An 8,592-nucleotide genomic window follows, 5' to 3' on the forward strand; every position below is an offset into this window, starting at 1 on the left:
GAAATTGCATCGGAATTAAATACAAAAGGCACAATCCCGACTTAAGTACAAGAAAACTGACTCTTCTTACTGTCTATGTTTTGAACAATTTCTGTGACACTAGTTATAGATTCCGATGCTTCACTTCAGGTTTACCGTATCCCTCCGACCTTCTTATTGACGATGAAACACAGAAATTGCATCGGATTAAATACAAAAGGCACAATGCCGACTTAAGTACAAGAAAACTGATCCTCTTACTGTTTATGTTTTGAACCATTCCTGTGACACTAGTTATAGAATCCGATGCTTCACTTCAGGTTCACTAAATCCCTCTGACCTCCTTATTGACGATGAAATACTGAAATTGCATCGGACTTATATACAAGAGGCACAATGCCGACTTAAGTACAAGTAAACTGACTCTTCTTGCTGTCTATGTATTGAACCATTCCTGTGACACTAGTTATAGATTTCGATGCTTCACTTCAGGTTTACTGTATGCCTCTGACCTTCTTATTGACGATGAAACACAGAAATTGCATCTCAATTAGATATACAAAAAGCACAATGCCGACTTAGGTACAAGAAAACTTACTCTTCATACTGTCTATGTTTTGAACCATTCCTGTTACACTAATTATAGTTTCCGATGCTTCACTTCAGGTTTATTGTATCCCTCTGACCTTCTTATTGACGATGAAACACAGAAATTGCATCGGAATTAAATACAACAGGTACTATGCCGACTTAAGTACAAGAAAACTGACTCTTCTTACTCTCTATATTTTGAACCATTCATATGACACTCGTTATAGATTACGATGCTTTACTTCAGGTTTACTGTATCCCTCTGACCTTCTTCTTGACGATGAAACACAGAAATTGCTTCGGTATTAAATACAAAAGGCACAATGCCGACTTAGGTACAAGATAATTGTCACTTCTTACTGTCTGTGTTTTGAACCATTCCTGTGGCACTAGTTAAAAATTCCGATGCTTCACTTCATTTTTACTGTATCCCTCTGACCTTCTTATTGACGATGAAACACAGCAATTGCATCGGAATGAAATATAAAAGGCAATATAACGACTTAAGTGCAAGAAAACTGACTGTTCTTAATGTCTATGTTTGAACCATTCCTGTGACACTAGTTATAGATTCCGATGCTTCACTTCAGGTTTACTGTATCCCTCTGACCTTCTAATTGACGATGAAACACGGAAATTGATCGGAATTAAATACAAAAAGCACAATTCCGACTAAAGTACAAGAAAACTGACTCGTCTTACTGTCTATGTTTTGAACCATTCCTGTGACACTAGTTATAGATTACGATGCTTCACTTCAATTTCACTGTATCCCTCTGACCTTCTTATTGACGATGAAACACTGAAATTGCATCGGAATTAAATACAAAAGGCACAATGCCATCTTAAGTACAAGAAAACTGACTCTTCTTACTGTCTACGTTTTGAACCATTCCTATGACACTAGTTATAGATTCCGATGCTTCACCTCAGGTTTACTGTATGCCTCAGACCTTCTTACTGACGATGAAACACAGAAATTGCATCGGAATTAAATACAAAAGGCACAACGCCGACTTAAGTACAAGAAAACTGACTCTTCTTACTGTCTATGTTTTGAAACATTCCTGTGACACTAGTTATAGATTCCGATGCTTCACTTCATGTTTACTGTATCCCTCTGACCCTCTTATTCACGATGAAACACAGAAATTGCATCGGAATTTAATACAAAAGGCACAATGCCGACTTAAGTACAAGAAAACTGACTCTTCTTACTGTCTATGTTTTCAATCTTTCATGTGAACACTAGTTATAGATTCCGATGCTTTACTCTAGATTTACTGTATCCCTCTGACCTCCTTATTGACGATGATACAAAGAAATTGCTTCGGAATTAAATACAAAAGGCACAATGAAGACTTAAGTACAAGAAAACTGACTCTTCTTACTGTCTATGTTTTGAACCATTCCTGTGACACTAGATTTAGATTCCGATGCTTCACTTTAGGTTTACTGTATCCCTCTGACCTTCTTATTGACGATGAAACACAGAAATTGCATCGGAATTAAATACAAAAGGCGCAATGCGGACATAAGTACAAGAAACCTGACTCTTCTTACTGTCTATGTTTTGAACCATTCCTGTGACACTAGTTATAGATTCCGATGCTTCACTTCAGGTTCACTGTATCCCTCTGACCTGCGTATTGACGATGAAACACTGAAATTGCATCGGAATTAAATACAAAAGGCACAATGCCGTCTTAAGTACAAGAAAACTGACTCTTCGTACAGTCTATGTTTTGAACCAGTCCTGTGACACTAGTTATAGATTCCGATGCTTCACTTCAGGTTTACTGTATGCTCAGACCTTCTTATTGACGATGAATCACAGAAATTGCATCGGAATTAAATACTAAAGGCACAACGCCGACTTAAGTACAAGAAAACTGACTCTTCTTACTGTCTATGTTTTGAACCATTCCTGCGACACTAGTTATATATTCCAATGCTTCACTTCATGTTTACTGTATCCCTCTGACCCTCTAATTCACGATGAAACACAGAAATTGCATCGGAATTTAATACAAAAGGCACAATGCCGACTTAAGTACGAGAAAACTGACTCTTCTTACTGTCTATGTTTTCGACCATTCCTGCGACACTAGATATAGATTCCGATGTTTCACTTTAGGTTTACTGTATCCCTCCGACCTTCTTATTGACGATGATACACAGAAAATGCATCGGAATTAAATACAAACGCACAATGCAGATTCAGTACAAGAAAACTGACTTCTCTTACTGTCTATGTTTTGAACCATTCCTGTGACACTAGATATATATTCCAATGCTTCACTTCATGTTTACTGTATCCCTCTGACCCTCTTATTCACGATGAAACACAGAAATTGCATCGGAATTTAATACAAAAGGCACAATGCCGACTTAAGTACGAGAGAACTGACTCCTCTTACTGACTATGTTTTCAAACATACCTGTGACACTAGATATCGATTCCGATGCTTCACTTTAGGTTTACTGTATCCCTCTGACCTTCTTATTGACGATGAAACACAGAAAATGCATCGGAGTTAAATACAAACGCACAATGCAGACTTCAGTACAAGAAAACTGACTCCTCTTACTGTCTATGTTTTGAACCATTCCTGTGACACTAGTTATAGATTCCGATGCTTCACTTCAGGTTTACTGTATCCCTCTGACTTTCTTATTGACGATGAACACAGAAATTGCATCGGAATTAAATACAAAAGGCACAATGCCGACATTAGTACAAGAAAACTGACTTTTCTTACTGTCTAAGTTTGAACCATTCCTGTGACACTAGTTATAGATTCCGATGCTTCACTTCAGGTTTACTGTATCCCTCTGACCTTGTTATTGACGATGAAACACAGAAATTGCATCGGAATTAAATACAAAAGGCACAATGCCGACTTAAGTACAAGAAAACTGACTCTTCTTACTGTCTATGTTTGAACCATTCCTGTGACACTAGTTATAGATTCCGATGCTTCCCTTCAGGTTTACTGTATCCCTCTGACCTTCTTATTGACGATGAACACAGAAATTGCATCGGAATTAAATACAAAAGGCACAACGCCGACTTAAGTACAAGAAAACTGACTTTTCTTACTGTCTATGTTTTGAACCATTCCTGTTACACTAGTTATAGATTCCGATGCCTCACTTCATGTTTACTGTATCCCTCTGACCCTCGTATTCACGATGAAACACAGAAATTGCATCGGAATTTAATACAAAAGGCACAATGCCGACTTAAGTACAAGAAAACTGACTCTTCTTGCTGTCTATGTTTTCAACCATTCATGTGACACTAGTTATGGATTCCGATGCTTTACTCCAGGTTTACTGTATCCCTCTAACCTCCTTATTGACGATGATACAAAGAAATTGCTTCGGAATTAAATACAAAAGGCACAATGCCGATTTAAGTACAAGAAAACTGACTCTTCTTACTGTCTACGTTTTGAACCATTCCTGTGACACTAGATATAGTTTCCGATGCTTCACGGTAGGTTTACTGTATCCCTCTGACCTTCTTATTGACGATGAATCCCTGAAATTGCATCGGGATTAAATACATAAAGCACAATGCAGACTTCAGTACAAGAAAACTGACTCCACTTACTGTCTATGTTTTGAACCATTCCTGTGACACTAGTTATATAATCCGATGCTTCACTTCAGGTTTACTGTATCCCTCTGACCTTCTTATTGACGATGAACACAGAAATTGCCTCGGAATTAAATACCAAAGGCACAATGCCGACTTAAGTACAAGAAAACTGACTCTTCTTACTATCAAAGATTTGAACCATTACTGTGACACTAGTTATAGATTCCGATGCTTCACTTCAGGTTTACTGTATCCCTCTGACCTTGTTATTGACGATGAAACACAGAAATTGCATCGGAATTTAATACAAAAGGCACAATGCCGACTTAAGTACAAGTAAACTGACTCTTCTTACTGTCTATGTTTGAACCATTCCTGTGACACTAGTTATAGATTCCGATGCTTCCCTTCAGGTTTACTGTATCGCTCTGACCTTCTTCTTGTCGATGAAACACAGAAATTGCATCGGAATTAAATTCAAAAGGCACAATGCCGACTTAAGTACAAGAAAACTGACTCTTCTTACTGTCTATGATTTGAACCATTCCTGTGACACTAGTTATAGATTCTGCTGCTTCACTTCAGTTTTACTGTATCCCTCTGACCTTCTTATTGACGATGAAACACAGAAATTGCATCGGAATTAAATACAAAAGGCACAATGCCGACTTAAGTACAAGAAAACTGTCTCTTCTTACTGTCTATGCTTTGAACCATTCCTGTGACACTAGGAATAGATTCTGATGCTTCACTTCAGGTTTACTGTATCCCTCTGACCTTCTTATTGACGATGAAACACAGAAATTGCATCGGAATTAAATTTAAAAGGCACAATGCCGACTTAAGTACAAGAAAACTGACTCTTCTTACTGTCTATGATTGAACCATTCCTGTGACACTAGTTATAGATTCCGATGCTTCACTTCAGGTTTGCTGTATCCCTCTGACCTTCTTATTGACGATGAAACCTAGAAATTGCATCGGAATTAAATACAAAAGGCACAATGCCGACTTAAGTACAAGAAAACTGACTCTTCTTACTGTCTATGTTATGAACCATTCCTGTGACAGTAGTTATAGATTACGATGCTTCACTTCAGGTTTACTGTATCCCTCTGACCTTGTTATTGACGATGAAACATAGAAATTGCATCGGAATGAAATACAAAAAGCACAATGCCGACTTATGTACAAGAAAACTGACTCATCTTACTGTCTATGATTTGAACCATTCCTGTGACACTAGTTATAGATTCCGATGCTTCACTTCAGGTTTACTGTATCCATCAGACCTTCTTATTGACGATGAAACTCAGAAATTGCATCGGAATTAAATGAAAGAGGCACAATGCCGACTTATGTGCAAGAAAACTGAGTCATCTTACTGTCTATGTTTGCACCATTCATGTGACACTAGTTATAGATTCCGATGCGTCACTTCAGGTTTACTGTATCCCTCTGACCTTCTTATTGACGATGAAACACAGAAATTGCATCGGAATTATATACAAAAGGCACAATGCCGACTTAAGTACAAGAAAACAGACTCTTCTTGCTGTCTATGATTGATCAATTCCTGTGACACTAGTTATAGATTCCGATGCTTCACTTCAGGTTTACTGTATCCCTCTGACCTTCTTATTGACGATGAAACACAGAAATTTCATATGAATTAAATACAAAAGGCGCAATGCCGACTTAATTACATGAAAACTGACTCCCCTTACTGTCTATGTTTTGAACCATTCCTGTGACACTAGTTATAGATTCCGACGCTTCACTTCAGCTTTACTGTATCCCTCTGACCTTCTTATTGACGATGAAACACTGAAATTGCATCGGAATTAAATACAAAAGCCACAACGCCGACTTGAGTACAAGAAAACTGACCCTTCTTACTGTCTATGTTTTGAACCATTCCTGTGACACTAGTTATAGATTCCGATGCTTCACTTCAGGTAAACCGTATCCCTCTGACCTTCTTATTGACGATGAAATACAGAAATTGCATCGGAATTAAATACAAAAGGCACAATGCCGACTTAAGTACAAGATAACTGACTCTTCCTTCTGTCAATGTTTGAAACACTCATGTGACACTAGTTATAGATTCCGATGCTTCACTTCAGGTTTACTGTATCCCTCTGACCTTCTTATTGACGATGAAACACAGAAATTGCATCGGAATTAAATTCAAAAGGCACAATGCCGACTTCAGTACAAGAAAACTGACTCTTCTTGCTGTCTATGTTTTGAACCATTCCTGTGACACTAGTTATAGATTCCGATATTTCCATTCAGGTTTGCTGTATCCCTCTGACCTCCTTATTGACGATGAAACACAGAAATTGCATCGGAATTAATTACAAAAGGCACAAAGCCGACTTAAGTACAAGAAAACTGACTCTTCTGACTGTCTGTGATTTGAACCATTCCTGTGACACTAGTTATAGATTCCGATGCTTCACTTCAGGTTCACTGATTCCGTCTGACGTTCTTATTGACGATGAAACACAGAAAATGCATTGGAATTAAATACAAAAGGCACAACGCCGACTTAAGTACAAGAAAACTGACTCTTCTTACTGTCTATGTTTTGAACCATTCCTGTGACTCTAGTTTAAGATTCCAATGCTTCACTTCAGGTATACTGTATCCCTCTGACCTTCTTATTGACGATGAAACATAGAAATTGCATCGAAATGAAATAGAAAAGGAACAATGCCGACTTAGGTACAAGAAAACTGACTCTTCTTACTGTCTTTGTTATGAACCATTGCTGTGACACTAGTTATAGATTCCGATGCTTCACTTCAGGATTACTGTATCCCTCTGACCTTCTTATTGACGATGAAACACAGAAATTGCATCGGAATTAAATACAAAAGGCACAATTCCGAGTTAAGTACAAGAAATCTGACTCTTCTTACTGTCTATGTTTTGAACCATTCCTGTGGCACTAGATATAGATTCCGATGCTTCACTTCAGGTTTTCTATATCCCTCCGATCTTCTTATTGACGATGAAACGCAGAAATCGCTTTGGAATTAAATACAAAAAGCACAATGCCGACATAAGTACAAGAAAGCTAACTCTTCTTACTGTCTATGTTTTGAACCATTCCTGTGACACTAGCTATAGATTCCGATGATTCACTTCAGGTTTACTGTATCCCTCGGACCCTCTTATTGACGATGAAACACAGAAATTGCATCGGAATTAAATAGAAAAGTCACAATGCCGACTTAAGTACAAGAAAACTGACTCTTCTTACTGTCAATGCTTTGAACCATTCCTGTGACACTAGTTATAGATTCCGATGCTTCACTTCTGGTTTACTGTATCCCTCTGACCTTCTTATTGACGATGAAACACAGAAATTTCATCGGAATTAAATACAAAAGGCACAATTCCGACTTAAGTACAAGAAAACTGACTCTTCTTACTGTCTATGTTCTGAACCATTCCTTCGACACTAGTTATGGATTCCGATGCTTCACCTCAGGTTTACTGTATCCCTCTGACCTTCTAATTGACGATGAAACACAGAAATTACATCGGAATTATATAGAAAAGGCACAATGCCGACTTAAGTACAAGAAAACAGACTCTTCTTACTGTCTATGTTTTGAACCATTCCTGTGACACTAGTTATAGATTCCGATGCGTCACCTCAGGTTTACTGTATCCCTCTGACCTTCTTATTGACGATAAAACACAGAAATTACAACTTAATTAAATACAAAAGGCACAATGCCGACTTAAGTACAAGAAAACTGACTCTTCTTACTGTCTATGTTTTGAACCATTCCTGTGACACTAGTTATAGATTCCGATTCTTGACTTCAGGTTTACTGTATCCCTCTGACCTTCTTGTTGACGATGAAACACAGAAATTGCACAGGAATTAAATACAAGAGGCTCAATGCCGACTTAAGTACTAGAAAACTGACTATTCCTCCGGTCCATGTTTTGAACCATTCCTGTGACACTAGTTATAGATTCCGATGCTTCACTTCAGGTTTACTGTATCCCTCTAACCTTCTTATTGACGATGAAACACAGAAATTGCATCGGAGTTAAATACAAAAGGCACAACGCCGACTTAAGTACAGGAAAACTGTCTCTTCTTTTAGTCTATGTTTGAACTATTCCTGTGACACTAGTTATAGATTCCGATGCTTCACTTCAGGTTTACTTTATCCTTCTGACCTTCATATTGACAATGAAACACAGATATTGCATCGGAATTAAATACATATGGCACAATGACGACTTAAGTACAAGAAAACTGACTCTTCTTGCTGTCTATGTTTTGAACCATTCCTGTGACACTAGTTATGGATTCCGATGCTTCACTTCAGGTTTACAGTATCCCTCTGACCTTCATATTGACCTTGAAACACAGAAATTGC

This window comes from Schistocerca serialis, chromosome 6, assembly GCF_023864345.2.
Source record: "Schistocerca serialis cubense isolate TAMUIC-IGC-003099 chromosome 6, iqSchSeri2.2, whole genome shotgun sequence".
Classification (NCBI taxonomy): domain Eukaryota; kingdom Metazoa; phylum Arthropoda; class Insecta; order Orthoptera; family Acrididae; genus Schistocerca; species Schistocerca serialis.